The 20,468-nt window shown below is 42.8% G+C and overlaps 1 long non-coding RNA gene across 1 annotated transcript; it reads left to right on the top strand.

The window, feature by feature from the left end:
* Nucleotides 1-1,449: 1,449 nt before the first annotated feature.
* On the top strand, nt 1,450-7,378 carry LOC109283002 (uncharacterized). The gene is made up of 3 exons (XR_002090045.2): nt 1,450-1,565; nt 6,516-6,602; nt 7,081-7,378. It is a non-coding gene; the product is annotated as an uncharacterized LOC109283002 (long non-coding RNA).
* The last annotated feature ends 13,090 nt before the right edge of the window (nt 7,379-20,468 follow it).

Consider the following 20,468-nt stretch of genomic DNA (forward strand, 5'->3'; position numbering starts at 1 on the left):
TAATTCCCATCCTCCTGTGGCTCATCCATAAAACAATCCCTTAGTTATATTATGCATTTTAAACCTCTGCAGGGGACACATCAGACCGTGTACTTGGTATTGTTTATATTTAACTACATTAAGGTGATAAAAATGATGATCCTTATCCCCAAATTTCTTGCGAGTTATGAAGTCCCCCTAGACACTCAACACCTAACAGGATTAGACTGTCTTAATCTCACTTCAAATTACAGTCATTTGGGAGGCTAGCAAAACCTCTTTAGTGGTGATCAGAATTAAAGGAGTATTCATATTATTCTATCATTTTATACAATAATACCTTTAGCTTTTCTCTATAGCCCATTCTTTCTTAACCACATCATCTCGTACATTCACTTCCCAGTTTTTATGCCAAACAGAAGAAAAGTATTTCAAAGGCTTTTCAACCTAAGTCAACTAAATACTATGGAGTAAAATCTACGATCAGCCTGGAAAAGAGCTGTTTCTTAAAAGAAATTTCAAACTACCTGGTTCTTGGTGAAATACTTAAATGGTGTAGCCCATCGTCCCAGTCCCGCAACCAGTAGCTAGTGACCGCACTGGTTGCTCCTCTTTAAGATATATCACTAGAAGCACATGCTCAACTCAATGGATAGCGCTTTGCCTTGCAGTATCTGGCTTGAACAGTTTGATGTCTCATCTTTACCTTAACGTTTTGATTTTATTTCATGATGACGTTCCTAAATCCCTTGTGCTGCATTTTCACCGTGACTGTAATGCTGCTACACAGTAAATGCGCACACTGCTTTCCAACCTGGAGGTGCTAGTATTTCGGTTCCACTTACAATGTAATCTCTATGTACGGACACAAAGCAAACTTCTACCCTGAATGGGAGTGTCATGGATCATGTAAAGTCCATCCACAACAGGCAGGACCTTAGCATAATAAGGTTTCACCCAAATGTTTTGCATACTAAACTGCGTGAAATTCAATGTATCGACCTCGGAAAAATGAGGGGTGAGTTGATGCTGCGGGGATTTGACTTTACGGCTCCATGGCTTCAATATCTGAGGTTTATACCGCTAAGTAAGCCTGCCCAATGGCTAGATAGTAGGATCACGGGTATTTTCTCTGAGCTATTATCTGATAAAAAGGGTGTGGGAATGCAGCCATAAAAAGGAGGAAAAGGCTGGCTAATTAGTAGTACACAATGTTGCGTGCACACTTTATAGCACCGACCAAAATGTAGGCACTTAAGTAAAAGAAGAAGGAAATCAGGGAGAGTATCTTTACTGAGAGAATCATTACGATGCAGAACGGGAAAGGAGAGGGGGAAACGTCTGGTCAGTAAAGGAAAAGAACTGATTAAGACAACTCTCTCCGTTGTCAATCGTGTTTTTCTCTGACAGCCACTCCTAGACGTTATTGGAGTATTTCTATACTAATCTGCTACCATATCTATCAGGTCAAGCCCTCATCTGTCTTATACGAATGCAGCTTCAGGAGAGATTTGCCAGGGGAAATTTGGCAGCTTGTAGCAGAGAATCTGGCCCAACATCTATTCTTTTTTCCAGCATGAAACAAGGTACAGTATTTTCCATCTCTGACAATTGAAATTCACTACCACCACCCAGGAAAAAGCAAGCCAGTTCTGCTAGCTGGATCTGGAAAAAGTAGCCATCCACTGTAAACCCTGAATTTTACTCTGTTAATGTGCAATGAAACAGGCTGACGTGCCATAGCTGTGTCTCCCCCACCATGGAAGCCAGGCAGAAAACAATTACTGCTGTTAACAGAGTGTGATAGTTTTCTCTTCCAGGCTAATTAAGTGGAGAGCATTTGCTGGGATTTGGTGCTTCAGTTTAAATGGGAGGTTGGAACGGCGTACGGTATCTTTACAGTTTCCATGACAGACCATTTTTCTGCATGTAATCCATTACTGCAAATCCGAACAATAATTTAGAACAGCGATAATCCCCCATACCATTGACCCTGAAGATCTTTACAGCAACAGAAACGAGATCAAAGGACAAACAGACAGTCTTTTAATCCCTCTAAGTGTGAGTTCAACCTAATCTTACATTTTTGTCTGTTAAGTCTCCGCAAATCTGCTTTTAACTTTGTTTAACATTTATTATCCTTTTTCATGCTCTAATTTTGCAGAAAAATACTGTGAGAGACTAGGAGCACATTGAAATATTTCTCTAGAGGGGTGGTGTTTCTCATACAAAATGCTGGTTTCTTCTGCCAGCTATTGGGGTTAGAAGTAGGTGGACCGGAGAAGCATATGTGGGAAATAAGAAGGGGGATTTAGATAGATAAATGAGGTGCACAAAGACTCCCAGGAATTAGCCGTCTCCTTCCTTCATCAGTAGAGAACCTAAATAAGAATTATGAAAAACATTTCAAAATAAGACATCAATGGGCAGCAATTCTCTGTCACAAAAGTGTACTTTGGGTAAATGAAACCAGAAGGCGACTGTGTAGCCTAATGGTCATTTAAAAAAACCCAAAAAACTAGAATGCATATTTATAAGTGGGGGCTATGATTGTATAAGCACATTATCCTGTTGCTCTTAGAGGCTCTTACTATTTATATACAATGATCGTCTCTAAGAACTTGTCACCTACCTTATGTAGATAAAACATGGGTCTGATCCGTGGCCCAGTGAAGTCAATGGCAAGACTTGCATTGACGTCAAGGGCTTTAGGATAGGATCTGTTGCTGGGTTTTCTATAAAGGGGGAACCAAAGAATAAAAGAAACACTGAGATAAAGTAACCCCGGGGGCAAAACTGAGACCTTACGGGGGAGCTTGCGCAAAGCCTGCTCCTTCTGACAGCCAAGCACTTCTGTACAAGTCCAGGGAGTAACTTAAGTACCTACCCAGCTTCTGAAGCGCTTTGGTTGAATCAGGAACACAGTTAGCTTTGCCTTCTAGGAACTGGCAGTGTATCAGCATTTGTCCAATGAGGACCACAAACAAGGAACACTAACACTCCCTCCCTCTTTGAAGTATCCTAAATCATAGACCCCCATTCCTCCGAAAATACCTCGAGTCCGGGATGAGGAGCCCGCTAGAGTCACTGCAGAACAAGAGTCCTAACAACACACAGGCAGTTCAGCATAGAGCTGTCAGTCCTTTTATATTTCCTTGTATTCCCCCATCCTGGCCTCGTACTAAATCAAGAAGCTCATATGCACGTAGACAAGCTCTGTCTCAATTCTGTGATAAACACCTTTTAAAAAAAAATTAAATCCGAAGCAAGGCTAGCTCAGCTAACAGATCAGCCTTTTGGTGATAATTTGCAGAGTTCAACCTCTTCACTACAAGTGATTTACATGAGTGCTTGCAGCTTGAGAGCTCAGGCCCTTATGCGGGGCAGCACGGAAACGTGTTCAAAATGACTTCAATGGGGTGTAAACACACTCTTAAAGTTAAGCCAGTGTCCATGTGCTGCTCTGACTAGAGAGCTTCCCTAAATTGAAGCCTATACATTGAACCCTATACATTATGCTCTCCTTATAAAGCACTCTACTTAAAACCAGCATTGGTTAACCACTAGAGTATTAAAAAAGAGTTTAGGGCTTAAAGTGGCTCACTGGTATCCCATGAGGTTATTGTATGATTGCTGCTTTGGTTTCTGCTGGTGCTACTAAGCTCTTAAGAGCCCACATTATGGATAAAACAATGTGTCAGAGCAAAGAAGGGCTAAGTACAGACGGTCAAAATGCCTGAGGCTGAATCGATTCAATCTTCGCAGGTTAGTCTAAGCTGCATAAATTGAACTGATAAGGGAGTGAACAGACATTCACTTGCCTGCAGTGGCCCAGGCCAGACTCTGGGGGCACTAGAGCACACTTCCCTGCTTGGCTGGAGCAGACAGCTTGGGCTGAGGCTACCACATCCACCCTGTGGGGGGAAGGGGTTTGTGGGGGAGATGCAAAGCATCTTGGGATGCTGAGGGACTGTGAGTTAACTTGAATCTAGAGGGGATCTGGGACAGAAATTCAGAATTAAATCAGTTTAATTTAAATCAGTTTAGTCTGATACTACATCCACCCAGGTTTATCTTAAACTGGTGTTGGCCATTTTGAAAGCAGTTTATGCACACTGATCTTCCATTGTTTTACAGATCTGAACTGGTTTCTGATCACTTCTACCAGTTTATGCATAATTTCTGTCCCTAGCCAAAGAGACTTTCCCTGATATACCTGCCCATGCAACTGGACTTTGAATCCAGGTGTGTTTTAGTAAGCAAGTGTTGTAAAAACCTTTACTTACCCCCAGGAGCAATGTTGTAGAGAGAAGGCAGAATACACCTCTCTACAACTCCTGTATGCTGAATGGCTCAGCTGAGCTGTTCCAGGGGTGTCTTACTTCCTGGCTACAAAGAGCAGCAATAAAATTACTAGCCCACTGGAGCAACATGGTGCCGATGCTTCTAAGGGCTGCTTCTGGGATGGTGTAGCTCTCATACTGCTCCGTTAGTAGGGCTTTGCCTGAAGTCACAGTCTAGCCCAAAGAAACTGCTGCTCAGTCATATCAACAGCAATCATGGCAGCACACCAACCTCTCCAGACTGTTCCCATCCTAAAAACTGAAGTCCACTTGGCTCTGCACAGAAAAAAAAGATGATCCCATTGTACTTTGCATGGTATTGTTGACCAAGGTTTTCCACCTCAGGGGTAGCTAATATTCAGCACTCACATAAAATTAATGAACACAAGCAAGCGTGTGCACACACACTCCTCAATGAAGAGCAAAAGGCAACATGTAAAGATGTCACTTCAGAGCAAGGAAATGTTTGGTGTCTTCTTCTAATGATTCTCTCACTGACCCCTGCCATGTGTAAATGGTATGAGATGACAATGATTCATTTTTAACCCGAATGTGTAGGATACTGGAGCTGAACAGGGAAACTAATGTTGTGCTCCATGAAACACCCAGGTTTTAAAAAAAAATCTATTTTGCAGATAAGATAAGATTGGAAAACTTTGAAGGCTTTTCCTGGGGAGAAGAAGGGAAAGAAGAAGAAACGGGGATGGGAGGGGACGGAGAAGGAAGTACCATTCAGGAATAGTAGGTCAGGATGTTCTGCTGCAATGTTTAAAAACCAACAAAAAACCAATGCAAACCACACCCCCCCCCATAACCCATGCTCAGACCCTGCTCTGCCTGATCAGATACAGTGACTTGAACCTGAATGTCCCATATCCCAGATGGACTCCTCACCACTAGGCTACTGGCTACTCTGAAGGGACCGTGTGCTTGTGTGTCCTGTTTGGACCAGAAATTCCATCCCAAATTTGAGGTTTTTCTCAATGAAATGTTCATCAAAACAATTATCTCCCCTCAAAAAAGTTTGCTTTGCCAACCCAACATTTTCTGATCAAAAATACCCTTGCAAAATCCCATCTTTTCTAATAAGCACAAAATTAGAAGTTTGGAATAAAGAAAGCTAAAAGGTGGAGGAAAGAAAAGCTCTCCTCTAAATATAAATGTCTGCAAAGACAGCCAGAAAAATGCAAACTAAGTCCATTTATTCAAAAGCCAATTTTGCCATGAAAATCCACCTTTAAGCATCAATATACCAGGAGTTGGCTGGCATCGTTTCTTCATAAACAGCTATTCCTTGCTTCCCATTGGTATTTTGTCATATAGGATCTTCTAATTGGCTTATCATGGGGTTTCTGCTGATTTTGAATGCAACTTCACTTAAAAAAAAATCTTGAAACCATACCAACTTTTTATGTTGCCCAGACTTGTGTATTTTGGGATATTGAGGGCTTTTGCCATTAAGCACTGCTCTTTGCTAATGTGTAGTTAATAACATAATGGAAAAGCTTTTAAACTGCTCTGAGGATTACATGGCTGTTTAATTGCTTGACTTCCTAATGGATATAATGCAGGATTTAATATTCTGCACTTTTGCATTACACACTAAGAGAAAAGAGGGACCTTTAACTGCTTGTGCTAAGAACAGCAGTAAATCAAGTTTAAGTTGATCGATGTCCTATATATTAACACAAGCTAATGAAAGATCCAGTGACTGCGCAGGGCAGGCTGTTGTGTCTCCCTATAGCTAAACATCTCAATGAAATTCTTAAAATCTAGATCAGATAAAGGGGACCTTTGGGTTTGGATTTCAATTGGCTAATCTTGTGTGTGAGGGCTGCTTGCCTGTATGTAATGGGGTGCAGTTAAATGTATAGCAGTGTGTATAATCATTGGATCTCTAATACATAGAGCGGTGAGGTGATATCCTCAGCTGGCATCAATGAATATAGTTCCATTGAAATGAGTGGAGTCACCCTGGTTTCCACCAGCTGAGGAGCTGGGGAGCAAGAATCACAGCTGAAAGTCTCTTTTTAAATAGGTCCAGTCTCCGGAAAATATTAAGGATCAGATTATGCCATTCATATTTACACTGAAAGTCTTATTCCTCCCTTGTGAACGAGGGGCCAATAAATGGTAGAGTCTGCACAAACCATATAAAATTAAGTTACCTCTCACTTCTTTCCTCCTTTGCAGCTGTTACTGTTATTCCACCTTTCACCCCAGGAAAGACGTGTAGCTACCTTATAGTTTGACACGTTCTGCAGCGGATCTATGGCACAGGTATCAAACCATCAAGGGGCCCCTGATGGAAAATACCCACATTCACTTCCACTTAGGATGCCAAATAAATACTTGAGCTCAGATCTTTATAAATGAAAGGTTATCCCATTAGCATGCTTCAGTTCAGTGCGTCTTCATCTCAGTCAAAAATGTATCTGCTGCAAGTGTAGCAGAATCAGATCCTAAGTCAAATACGAAGAGTAAGAGAAAACCATCTGCCCTCAGGAAAGTTCAGAAGAAAGAGGTCATTTGATTGAAGTGGGGGATCGGAGGTATTAAGGCAAAACTGTTTGCAAAAAGAGCTTTGTCCGTAAGTCAAAATCCACATTAGGAGCCTTAAAATGCAGGTGCCACTTGTATTGTGCCACCCTGCTGCTAAGGACAGCAATACATAGCCACTGCAATTGCCCCAAATCCCAAAAGAATCTGAAGGAAAAAATAAAAGTGAACTATATTCAGTTTTGTTTCATCTTTGCAGTGTTGAAGAAACACGCACTTCATTGCCTCTCGTGACAGCCGCAGCCCGATCCCTACAGCAGAGAAGACTCCACAGGATACAATGATCTGTATAAGCTCCTTGTTGATGTTATCAAAGACATTATCCCACCAAAGAACATCAAGGTGAGACATCTCGTTGTCAAAGCCAGCCTGGAGGATACAACCGATCCTTCATGCAGTGTAACTTAATCCAGAATTGACTTTCTGGTGCCCACCTTATTTTTTTAAAACACTGTAAATAAGTTTTGGGGTTTTCAGATCTGCTTTTCCCATGCATTCAAAAGTATCACAATAGTTAAAGGAATAAAGATGGAGTGGCTGTATGTATACCCGTCTTGTAGACCAATGTGACTTCTTCTGGAGGCAGGACATGTACATGAGGGCTGACTGCTGTGACCAAGCATGGCAATTTCTTTGCTTATTCACTAGTGAGGTGAGGTGCTAGATGCTTACATGGGCATGGTATGCTAACCGGCAGGGCAGCCAGTGTCTCATCTTAATCACTGGGGTGATAGGGAGAGAGATTTCTGTCCTTTTGCTTCGATGCAGAGACGAGGTCCTTAATGGAGCTCATGGGACAATTTGGATCCAAGGCTATTAGCGTAGTCCTTTGAAACCTCCTATAGAGGCAGTGACAGTGACTGGTGCATTCAGGACTTGGCAAGAATTTTTGCACAGCAAAACTGCAGAAGTCAATGACATTTAAAAAAAAAAAACTTATTAAAAATGTCAGTAGCCATATGTCCTTTCTTGTTAGAAAACAACAATAGTGTCATTGCCATTGCTCCTTCTGGACTATCCAGAATAGCAAGTCAGACATGACAACTTCGAAACATCACCTCCCAAAAAGCATTGCCTCAACTAGGCTCACAAGGACCTTTTGACCCTGAGAGCTGCACTATTCTGCTGGTTTCCAAACGCCTTTAGATCTGCTTGTAATCTTCACCGCTGCAGAAGAGGCTCAGGAAAAGGAGAGAAGATGACAACCAGGTCAAGTGAGGGATCATTTCTCACCTCATTCAAAAAACCACCACCCTTCACTTAAATGCACCAAAGAAGCCTTGCGTGAAGCAGTGTCTCGTGGTCAAAAAGATGACGGATGATTCCTTTCAGCTGTAACACTGCAGGGGCTTATTAGGGAGACCTACACGATCAGAATGACAGCGATATGGTTTCAGAAGGAGAACTTACTGAAGTACACCGAAATGTAGCTCTGCAGCCCGGCTTGAACGGTAGGAACAACTCCTTTTTCAAGGCACTATTTTTATTCATTCTTGACTACTTGACAGTACCACACGCACAATTTTTGGTTGTGATGTGGTTGCATTGCAATTTTTGCTACTGAACAAACATAGACCCTGAGGAGTGCTGTCCCTTTGGCTTCATTTGGGTCCATAAGTTCCAACTTAGGGACACAGCTCTGATGTCTTTAAGCTTAGCATAAAGCGCAGCAAGAGGTAGCAAGCAAGAGAGAAAAGGTTGAACAGCAAAAGGGGACTGAGAAGGGGATATAACAGAAAGTGAACTAGATGCTCATGGGTTCCTTGCCTCTAGCTGCAGTGCTTCTTCCTTCACTTGTCATTTTGAGTCACCATTAAACGCACGGATTAAAGCGTGACTGAGAGAGATCTGCCCAGAAGGCCAGTCCCCGGATGAAGTGAAAAGGCAGGTGGCAAGAAAAATGGATCAGGTAGCACTGCTATGCTCAGTTTGGCCATTCGGTAGGTCTCATTATTCAGTGGCATGAAGCTAAGCCCTCTCCTGAAATTCAGAATTTAAATGCTGTGAGCAGCTCATTGGCAGAAGTGTGCAACAACAGCCAGGGCCTCCGCTACTACACCAAAATGAAGCCCTGTCTGCAGAGGCAGGGCTGCAACTATGTGAATGCCAGTAGCAACTCAACACTACGATCATAAGTTAAGCGCCATCAGAAGCCAACTTTCACAAACAGAAGTGGCGAGGTTTATGAACCCGTAACCTTTTGGATGAACCCATAACCTTTTGGATTCCACAGAAATCTGGTGGGTACAACCAAGTAAACGGAAGACAGGGAAGCAGTAACCAGACTTGAAGAGAGAGTGTGGGAACATCCCTAGTTACCAGGAAAACTTCCTTGATTTTTCTCTAATGAGTCAAGGTCCTTTCAGAAGGAGGCTTAGGACTTAAACCTAGCTGAGAGTAGTGCAATGTAAAACCTTCCACCGCTAATGAACCATCAAACCCAGTAACAACACAAGATACTTCCTTAGCCTGCTAGGCAGTATTCAGCAGGTACTAGCTAGATCTTTTCTCTACTCAGTCAACTGTCATATGGTATGTGCTGCTTTGCTTCTAATGCACAAAGAATTTCCCAAAATATGTTAAAAAGGAAAGAACATGGAAAGTTGCGTGTGACTCATGGAGGACTAAAACAAGTTGCTTTGGCTATTGCAGGTGGGCTTATGTCATTAGGAATCTTGTCCCCCATTTCCATGCCAAAGTTACTAAATCAACCAAACCTTACTACCAGTGCTTCCAGGAGCAGAAAGCTACATATGATTAAATATAAATGGTGATGATGCAACACGCATGCAAGGACGGATGCTCAAAACAAGCATAGATATTTCAAGCTTGTCTCAAACTTCTGTGGACTATAAAGAGACAAGGGCAGTCTAACTCTGAAAAGTTGCATGGGGGCATCCTGTATCTGTTGTCTACCAAGGGCTTCCATAACTAGTTCTTTTGATATAATGACCAATTCTGCTCCCTGGCATCTGAAAGCCTTTGACCTCAGTAACATCCGTGCAACCCTGTTGCTTTCCAATAATTTAGGGTATTGCATGGGGGTGGTCATTGTTTTCAGCCAGTTCCTGCACTTGATTAACAATTCTGTTGATTAGGCACAATGTTAGCAATTTGTTTCATTAAAGGATTCCTGCTTGCTCTGCCATGGGACAGTGGAATTAATGTAGCTAGCTGGATAAAACCCAGCACAGTAGGTGTAAATGATTTGAGGGATCAAGACCTCTGAAGGATGCATATTAATGAACTCTCAAATTGTCAATGTTTAACAACACAGTGAACATAAATACAGGGCTTTTTAACATAGCAGATTATATATGTATGTATTTATTTTGTGTAGGCTCCTGTGCCATTAGAATATACTGATTCCTTCAAGCTTGGATTATACAGTATGTTAACAATCCTTTGGGGAAATTTGCCTGAATACAATGAGAAAACCTGGATTCCAACCTTCCTTCTAAAACAATTAACGATGGATTTTCATTTGATGCCTGCTATACTACTTCATTCCATTCGCAACATTAAGAAGCTATTGCCCCGCAAAATTTCAGAATCAAATTCTACCACCAAGCTTTCAAAAAGCGCAACTAAGTTTTGTCAGCTTTGTAATGCCCTAAATGGATTTGTGTTTTATTGCCGTGGCTCGGATGCAAAGCCCAATGAACTCTGCAAAGTCTTTGCATCATTTATTCACTGGAACCCAGAGAAGAAGACAATGCTACAGACGAGATTTTTTTTCTTCGAAGCTCAGTCCCCCTTCCACAGTCTTTGGGGGACCAGCCTGTAAGAAATCTCATTTGCTTTCCCATTGTAAAAGACCCATTAAAAAGTCTTAATTCATATGACTAAACTGTGGAAATAGCATAAACAAATCTATTTGAGTCTGAAGTTAATTATGGCACTCCAGCCGTCAAAAGATTCCTCTGAAGTGCTTACTGCATAAATTGAAGGTTGGGCATCCAAATTGAAATGTCATTTTTATTAGTCTTTGACACACAGGGAAATAGCCTCTTCTCTTCTAGCCGCATGTACACATTAACTCCCATTAGTGCTAATGGGACTTACGCACATACATCAAGTGGAGATTATACACCTTTGTAATATGCGTAATATCGCATTTGAGAACATCTGTTTTATGGCACTTTAATCGGAATCATTCGAGCATGACATACTAGATAACATCTCCCAAACTAACCATAGCCCACAGTGACTCGTCTCAAACTGGCACGAACTCTGAGAGACAGGTTTTGCTATCAGTCTCATAGGTATAAATCTGGAATAACTCTCCAGAATAACCGTCTCCTTCCACTTGCTGACGACCTCCTCCTGAAATCTCAGGTTGGGTTTAGGGCATCAAGAAGCACAACTGACACGAACTTCACTGATCACCAACTGCAGGAAAAGTGCTAGGAACACCAATAACCTCTCTACATGGCCTTCTTGGACCCCATGAAAGCTTTCAATGCTGTCAACTGAGACATGCTATGGAGGATGATTTTGAAATGCAAATGCCCACCATTATTTACCTGCTCCATGACAGTATGCAAGCAGTGGTTCTCAGTCATGGATCTATCACGGGCCCCATTGAGGTTATGATGGGAGTTGAACGAGGCTGTGTAATCACTCCAACACTCGTTAATATTCCTTACTGCAATGCTACATCTGGCCACCGATGAGCTTCCAGCCAAAATGGAGCTAAACTGTCGAATGGATGGCAAGCTGTTTAATCTCAGCCAACTCCAAGCCAAAACCAAGACCACCCTGACCTCAGTCAGTCATTGAGTTCCCGTATGCTGATGATGCTGTAGTCTGTGTTCATTCAGGAGCAGACTGAGAAAATGGGTGTTTGAAGATCGTGACATCAGATCCAAAACCAAGTCCATGATTTATCAAGCAGTTGTGATCCCCACCTTACTGTAGGGAGTTGAGACATAGACAATGTACAGGAGACACCTCAAGTTGCTGGATAACTACCATCAACACTGCCCACAGAATATCCTTCAAATCCAGTGGGAAGACAGATGCACCACCATTAGCGTCCTCACGTAACCAGACACCACAAGCATCAAGGCGATGATCATCTAACATCAGCGTCACTAGGCTAGCCATGTTATCTGGATGTCTGACTCCAGACTCCCAAAGCAAGTTTTATTCTCCCAACTCAGTCAAGGCATATGCTCAAGAGAAGGGCAAAGAAAGTGCTACAAGAACATCCTCAAGGCCAACTTGAAAAAAATACATCAGCAACATCAACTCATAGGAGACTATCGCCCAGGATTGCCCCAAATGGAAGAAGAGTCTATTGTAAGGATCGCAGTACTTTGAAACCTCATGACTACAATGGGAGATAGAAAAGCAGGAGCGGCAGAAACGGTACGTTGCAAATCAAATCAAGAACTCAGAGCCGCCCACCCTGCATGGAAATACATGCCCGACTTGCAACAGAGTCTGTCGATCCCAGATCAGCCTTATCAGCCATGTTTGGGCTCTCAGATAAAGCAATCGTCCTTGACTGTGAGGATTACTGATGATAAGGATTGATATCTATTGATATCAGTAGACTCAGAAGTGATTTTCAAATGAAGACTAAAGAGAGAGACAGAGAAGCAAGACCTCAGGTAAATGCCATATGACATAAACCTTTACCCGAGTTAGGACTATCATTTTAGAAATTTTAGATTCTCTCATCAGCCCTTAGTAACAGCTCAGACTCTGCTTACCTTGACAGCTCCAGCCTTCCCCAAACAGGGACAGCTATGCTAATCACCAGGTTATCCAAGATACTTGTATAAGTCCTCCATTACTATAGCATCTGAGCACTTCACAGTCCTTAATTTCATTCCATCCGGGAAGAGCACACACCAACTGCTGAAGCTTCCTTAGCCTGACGAAGGGTTTTTGAACCCAAAAGCTTGCTTAATAACTATTGTCCAACCATTTGGGTTGGTCTAATAAAAGATATCAAATTCACCCAAGGAACCTTGTCTCACAGTCCTTAAGGTATTTATCCTTCCAATATCCATTTGCAGTAGAAAAGTGTAATTATCCCCCATTTTCCAGATGAGAAGTTGGGGACTGGAGAATTTAACAGACTTGACCAAGATCATGTAGGCACCCTTTGGCATAGAGGGGAATTGATCCAGAGGCTTTCATGCAGGGCATCCAAGTGAGGACCCTAAACACTAGATCATCTATCCTCTGGCTATATCCTGGTATAGCTTCAGGTCAGATTCCCCTCCCAGCCCCATGTTTTTACAAAGCAAGAGTTTGAGATATAAACAAATTAAAGTGCCCTTAATGACTAGGCAGGTTATAAATCGAACACATGCATGCATACATACATATACACGTATATAATACTAAAAGCACAAGAAGAGAGTATTTGCATTGATTTGAGTCAGCCTCTCCCTGACATGTTATTCCCACCAGTGCTATGAAAAGGCTCTCCTGGGGAACCAATGGGATGAACCGATAGTAATAAATCTCTTACAGGGAACAGGTCAGGAAGGGCTGTAGACCTGTACAGCGGCAACACCAGCTGCTCCAATCCCTAGAAAAATCTAAATGTGTTGGACTGAAATACCAATTTATTTGTCAGTGGTACCACCCCAAGCTCTAACCAGAATGCAGGAGGAATTGAGACCCAAGCCTCCAGCTGGTGCCTAGTGGCATGATATAATTTCTGTAGTGTCTCACACATCATGGCGCTGTGTTGTTTTAGAGCAGCTGAGCATCTCACTTTCCTGGGTTTCGTGAAGGTTTTGCCGTTTTAATCCATTGCACGCTGCAGAGAGGGGCAGAGTAGGTAAGTAGTGGCTATGGGCTTGACCTGAAGCTCTCAAGCTCAACAAATCTTCTGGGGTCAAGCGTGACTATCTCCAGGGGTTAAGCTTAGGGGTTTTCAGTGTAGACAGTCAACATATATGGGTATAAGGATGGTTTTACAGTCCTTCCTATCAGTCTATACACAACCTAATACCTAATATAAGTCTAGCTGTAAGCTCCATGGGGCAAGCACTATCTTCCTGTATGTCTATTATGCACCCAGTACAATAGAGTCCTGATCCTTATTGGGCCTTTGGGCACTACTATACTCGAATTTTGTAATGTTAATGGTAGCACTTGTTCCATTTCCAGTTTGAAGTCTCTGCTCTTATTCATTTCGACATCAATGGGAGCTTTGCAGATTGCTTCAGTGGGAACAGGAGCAGTTCATTTTTTTTCTCCAAGCCGCTACAGATTAAAGAAACACAGTTCCATACTCTGCTATAGCACAGGATATTCTTCTCTTGGATGTACACACACACACAACGTCACAGAGTTGCATTGCAAAGGACCTAGTCCACAGCCTAGCACTTAACAAAAGCCAGCACTTTATGTCTTTTGTTATAATCCCAAAGTGCTTTACATTATTGATCTGCCATTCCTGGCAGCAATCTATCAATAGGAAATTGAGTTAAATGTCTTCAGCTGAAAAGGAGGGTTACTAATTAGCTGACATCTTCAAATAGCTCTCAAACTGAATTCATTCTTGCACTTAGATTCCATATTTTATTAATGTTGTGGTCCAATCTCTATAAAGGCAGTATGTAATAAGAGTTTATACATTTACTATTGATTGCAATATCAGATGCTGACAGCTCTGAGGAGCATCTCAAATAATAGCACCCAAAGCAAATAGTTAATATAGTAAATAGCACCGAGTTCCAAGCAGGTCTATGCCAAAAGTAGCGTATACCTTACTTATCTCAGCTCCTCTTGTGCAGAGAACAGATGGCAATAAGAGTAGTTATGTATAATCCCTGCTAAGTGGTTGTCAAAATACACTCTAGTTCCTATGTACCATAGATACACCAAATGGTAATTGTCTAAAGACTTCTATAAATGCCATTATAAAACTCTTTCACCTCTGGAGCCACTTTCAAATGAAGAACAGACTCGCACGGTCAGAGCGGCCACTGTGAAATAAGAAGAGAAGAGAGTCATTCAGTAAGCACTGAGATTTCATTTTTTCTCCAGGCAGAAAAGGGAGGGGGGGAAAGAAGACTGTTTATGCAAGACAAAGGGAAACCTATCTTTAAGCTAGAGGTCACTGGATAAAATGTGCTTATCATCTTGTGTAGTCCAGATGGTTTGAAATTTTGTCTGGCCTGCATTCTACTGACAATTTATTTTCCAGGCCAAAAAAATTGTCAGTACATACACAACTGCATTTCAACCCTTGACTACAAGGCAGGTTACGGCAACAATTTCTAAATCGTATGACGGACCAGTAACAGCAAATGAAAAATCAGCTTGGAGCTACCACAGCTTGCTGAATAGACTTCTCTTGTAAGGTAAATGTTCTGCTCTCTATATGGGTACATCGCTATAAAGAAGTGCCACAATTTGCAGGGGCACACATGGTTTGTGCATTTTATTTCCTGCACACTGTGTATGTGTGTGCACGCGTGCATGTGCATTTGTGTGTGTGTGTATGCGCGTGTTACTGCCCTTTAGTCACTGATATGCTACAAACTTTATTGTAGGTACTAATATACTAAATGTAGACACCAAGGCTGTGTCCATGCAAGCGTGGACATTTGTTTCCCCAGGGACAAGAAGCAGCAGAATATTTTGTGCCGCTGCTACTTGTCCCTGGAGAACGCCTGTGCCATGTGCACTGTGGCATGTGGCAGGTTACCCCGGGTGGGGTAAGGGAAGTTGGGCCAGCGCTGGGTTGGCCCCAGAAGCCTTACCTGGGATCCTGGGGTCAACCCTCCCGCTCACTGCATTGCTACCTTGCAGTGCAGAGAACAGCTGAATGTGCACGTGGTGCTGTAAATGTGTCCCTGCGGCGCCACACTCTGCACAGCCGCGCTCATCTGAACACGGCCCACAGGGGAAAACATGTCTCTTGCTCAAGTGCCTTTTTTCAGGCCAAGATACTCCATCCCTAGTATCCTAGTATGATGCCTTGGGTAATCACAGTGTGCAAGAGAGCTCGTAGGTGGGCACACATCGTCCCTGTTGTAAAGAAGGGTCATAGCAGGATTTCAAAAGTATACCACCTAGCTGTTATAATAGTCTATATTCAACTAGCCAGTCCGGCAGCCCATCCCCTCTCCAGCCTTTATAACATGTGGTGACATTGCTAAAACAGAACAAGGGAATGGGAATAGGTACCTTCCTGTGTAAAGAGGTTAGTAAATCATGTCTTACAGCTGAAAGAGGCTTTTGTATTAATGAAACAGCTTTGTATTACAAACCTAATCTGGATAACCTGGTTAATCCCCTGGTATCTTAATTCATGAATTCATAATATGAATTCTCCAAGGTCTGGTACACTTGCCTGAAATTTTAAAATTCTGTTTTCAAATGTATCATAACTGCGCACACAAATTTTGGCACAAATGACAGCAGAGCACAGCTAGTTTTCTAGTTAAGCCGCATAAATGCCACCTCTCTCTCTCCCATTTATTTTTTCAAAGAAATACAACAGGAATATTAAATATAACATTGAGCCAGCAAGCAATCAACTAATAATACTGATTCATAGTATTTCACTCTTACATGGAGGCTTTTCAACAGGTAATCTAAAAGCTTTAGATAATTATTTAAGCCCCACAACAACTCTATTTGCATACATGCATCAAATCAATCCCCCAGCAGTCTTATAAGGCATTCCAATAAACACTTTTATAAGGCAGGTAAAAACAATATTTTCCTCCTTCAGAAAAAAAAAAAATATTACAGAGCTGATAAACATGAAAATCTATGCATTGTAACATGTTATGGGGTATGTACATAGTCTACAGTGAATTCAAGTGTAGACCACTTAATTCTACTAATCTTACTCTTGTGTTTCCTATGCTGCAGGGCTAATTGTAAAATGCTCCTTTGCTTCATTTACAGCCATGCTGAAGTCAAAGCCACCATTGATGTTGCTGCCATTCTAATATTTTTCCTCCCAGGTACTAAGGAAAGCTTTTGGAAAGGAACAATATTGATCTCCCACGTTCCCAAAGAAAGGAAGCATTTAAACATTGTCAGGGGGATCTTCCTTTATTTTCTTTGGAGAGTTAATCACTCTAAGGTTACAGTATTTCATTGTTTTTTCTGTGTTTCCTTGCTTCTGCCGTAAGGCAATATTGTCATGCACCAATGAGGTTGTCACAGCTTGCAAAGACATTTTTTTTTGTTCTTGCTACACTGCCGATACAGATAATACTTCAATAGTTTTCTGAGCCAGCACCAACAGAGAAGTTGGCTCATTTAAACTATCTTGAATTATATCCAGTTTGGCTGGAAGGCAAGATTTTTCATGGCATTACAGAATGCAGCTAGAAGCTAATTTTGCTCTAAAGCTCGTTCTCCCCTTCCTTCCAGTTCTCTTTAGAGTCTTTGCGCCAACATCTCATTTGGGGTTTTACTGACTTCATCCACAGAAATCATCATAAGCACGTCATGCCTTCATACAAGGTGGGATCCTTTTGGGCTCTGGGGTGTAAATCATCCCATGAAGCTGAAAGCAACACATTTAAAATGGTTTAAAGAAAACTGTTCCCCCCGCCCGACAAAGCACAATTACCCAGGAGAACTCATTGTCATAGGATACTACTGAGGCCCAGAAAAGAAGACCCCATTGTCATAGGATACTACTGAGGCCCAGAAAAGAAGACCCCATTGTCATAGGATACTACTGAGGCCCAGAAAAGAAGACCCCATTGTCTTAAGATACTACTGAGGCCCAGAAAAGAAGACCCCATTGTCATAGGATACTACTGAGGCCCAGAAAAGAAGACCCCATTGTCTTAGGGTACTACTGAGGTTCAGAAAATCTGTCTATCCTTTGACAATGTATTAGACAGTAATGTGTATAAAAGAAAACCACATAGGTTAAGAGTTTCTAAGGGGTATTAACCCCCATGTTTCAGGATAATAGCCACACCATTTACCCTCCGGGGTCATAGAGCATAAGAACATGTAGCCACACTGGGGCAGACCAATGGTCCACGTAGCCCAGTATCCCATCTCTGACTGGGACAAGTGGTAGATACTGCAGAGGAGAGTATATGAACCGGAGACATCAAAAGCAGGGCTGTCCAACTGGTTGTATGTGGCTCCCAAAGGGTTAGCATATGACCTGTAGGTTCCCAGCTGGTTGCCCCTGGCTCACCTCTACCCTTACCATTGCTCCTGCTGTGGCAGCTCTTTGCTCTCCCTCTCTCTTCTCTGGCTTTTACTTCCTCCCCCAAGTCTGAGGGATGGGACAGCACAGCATGAGAGGTCTGGGGTGCCAGAGCTGAGCGCATGGGGGATAAGGTGCTAGGTTTCTCACGCTCCATGCAAGAAAGGCAGGGACAAGACTGCCTCTATTATAGGTGGCTACATGGCCAGGAGAGGAGAGGGGTGGTGCAAATGTGGCAGAGGGAGGACCCAGGTGGCACACACCGCTGGCAGGAGCAGGGAGCCGTGCTGCCTGTGCTGCAGAGGGATATTGCCTGCACAGTGCCTGTGCCTAGAGGTGAAGGATGGAGGGAAGCCAGGTGGCAAGCATGGCTGGGAGCTGTGTGCATGGTCAGGGGAGGAAAGGATGGGGAGGGAGGAGGGGGGATGGCTTGCACAGTGAGACCCATGGTCTGTGCCTTGTGTGACCCCTGGGCAGCTGGACTGTCCTGATCTAGAGCAGTCCATTTCCTGTCACACCTCCCATGGCATCACATTTTGGACTGCTCTGTTCAATAGCTCCAGCACACTGGTCCTCCATGAATTCGTCTAGTCCCTTTTTGGACCTGGTTATACTGTCTACATCTATGACATCCTGTGGCAATGAGTTCTACAGGTTAACTACATGCGAAGTATAAACCCCCCCCAAAAAACACTTCCTCTTTAAACCTGTCTCCAAATAGTTTGAACGAGTCCCCCTGAGTTCTTGTATTCTGGGATTTGGTGAATAGCAGTTCTCACCTACTTTATCAGCACTGAGCAGGATTTTATGGACCTCTGGCACATCCCCCTTCAGCCATCTCCTTTCCAAACTGAAGAGTCCCAACCTTTTCAGTCACTTTTGATGCAGCAGCTGCTCCATACCTCTAATCATTCATTGCTAAAGTGCATGGTTGACAGCCCAGAGGTCGCAGGTTTGAGGCCATAGCAGAAGTGCACTCATGGCGTGGCCATAATGAACCTGCGCATTCTGCTAAATATTTTGTCACAGGGACACAAGAAGGAAGGAAAAGATTGCCTTCTCATCACCAAACGGTGGTCCAGATGCCACAGCCCCATGGGCCAGATCCTAAGTTAGTATAAACTGGTGTTTTGTTTTGTTTTTAAATCTCATTTTCACCTAGATGAAGATCTGGCCCAGTCTTACTACTGAGGTTTGCACAGGGTCCTCGTGGCACCTTGGGTCCTACCATTCCCTAATTTTCCAAGGATCCACGTTCTGTTGTACTGCCTCACATGCAGAAAGACAACCCTTTCTGGGCTGTCTAGCAATTCTGCCTAATGGAAAAAAATATATATTTTTCACCCGCCTTTAACAATGACAGTTCTCCCCAAATTCCTGTGAAAAAGGTGAATATCTTCTGAATGATTATTACCAGCATTTAACACCCTCTTATCATCTGGTTGTGAGTTATAGAAGAGAGGCCAGGAGACTCAGTGCAACGCTAGAGGACAATCTGATGTATTTGAGAAATATCCCTGTAATCCCACTAACAATGGAGTTCAGTCCCTTGGCAAACAGACATGCACCATCAAAGGTAATGACTTTTAGAGAGGAGAAGTTTGTTTTGAACCATCGTTTATATTTCCATGTCCTGGCAGGAAAAATGTCAGATGCCCAGATTATAATAAGGGCAAGCACTGCAAAGCATGCAAGGAATTCCTTCAGGAGGAAAAGAAGGTCAGTTTGAGAAAGCTGAAAGTCTCCGCAGAATCTCTCCTGTGTATAACAGGTCCAAGGGAGGCTGTTTGAACTGATGTAGTGAAGCAGGAGAGCATTTTTGCATGTCAGAGTAGTGGGATTTAATGGCCCAATCTTTGCGGACCCCCCCAGAAATGGAGCAGAAAACTTTCTGGGCAGGCTTCCAATCTTAATGTCTTGCATGAGAGCTAAAGACCCTCAGACTCTCCCAAGGCACGTTCAGCATCTCACAGGGTTGGGCCCCAACTGGACTAAAGATGCCATCCTATTTGCAACATCTCCGTGAGAAAGACCAACATCCTCCCATTTCCTTCCTTAATTCCCAGACACTCACCCCTTCCTTCCATGCTATCGTGTTTCCAAGAAAGACTGGAGCTTTGAATCACAGATAGCTGCCCCAATCTCTACCGATCAGGCTCGATTCCCAGTGGCGGAGGCATTAGCTCCATATGGCTTCCAGGACTGAGCAAAGTCATTGTGAAATCTAGTTAAAGCAACGGCTGGGAAAGGAAGCCGTATCATTCACAGATGAATGGCATGTTGTTCCATTACCTGTATTCGCTGTGCAATGGGAAATAGCCTTAAAAAAAATAAAAGATGTCAGTGTACCAGCCAACAGCTCTTAGCAGCTAGGAACTGATTGGCCTTAACAGATTTTGAGAGAACGGGGCATGAGA

This window comes from Alligator mississippiensis, chromosome 10 (genome assembly GCF_030867095.1).
Source record: "Alligator mississippiensis isolate rAllMis1 chromosome 10, rAllMis1, whole genome shotgun sequence".
Taxonomy (NCBI): Eukaryota; Metazoa; Chordata; order Crocodylia; family Alligatoridae; genus Alligator; species Alligator mississippiensis.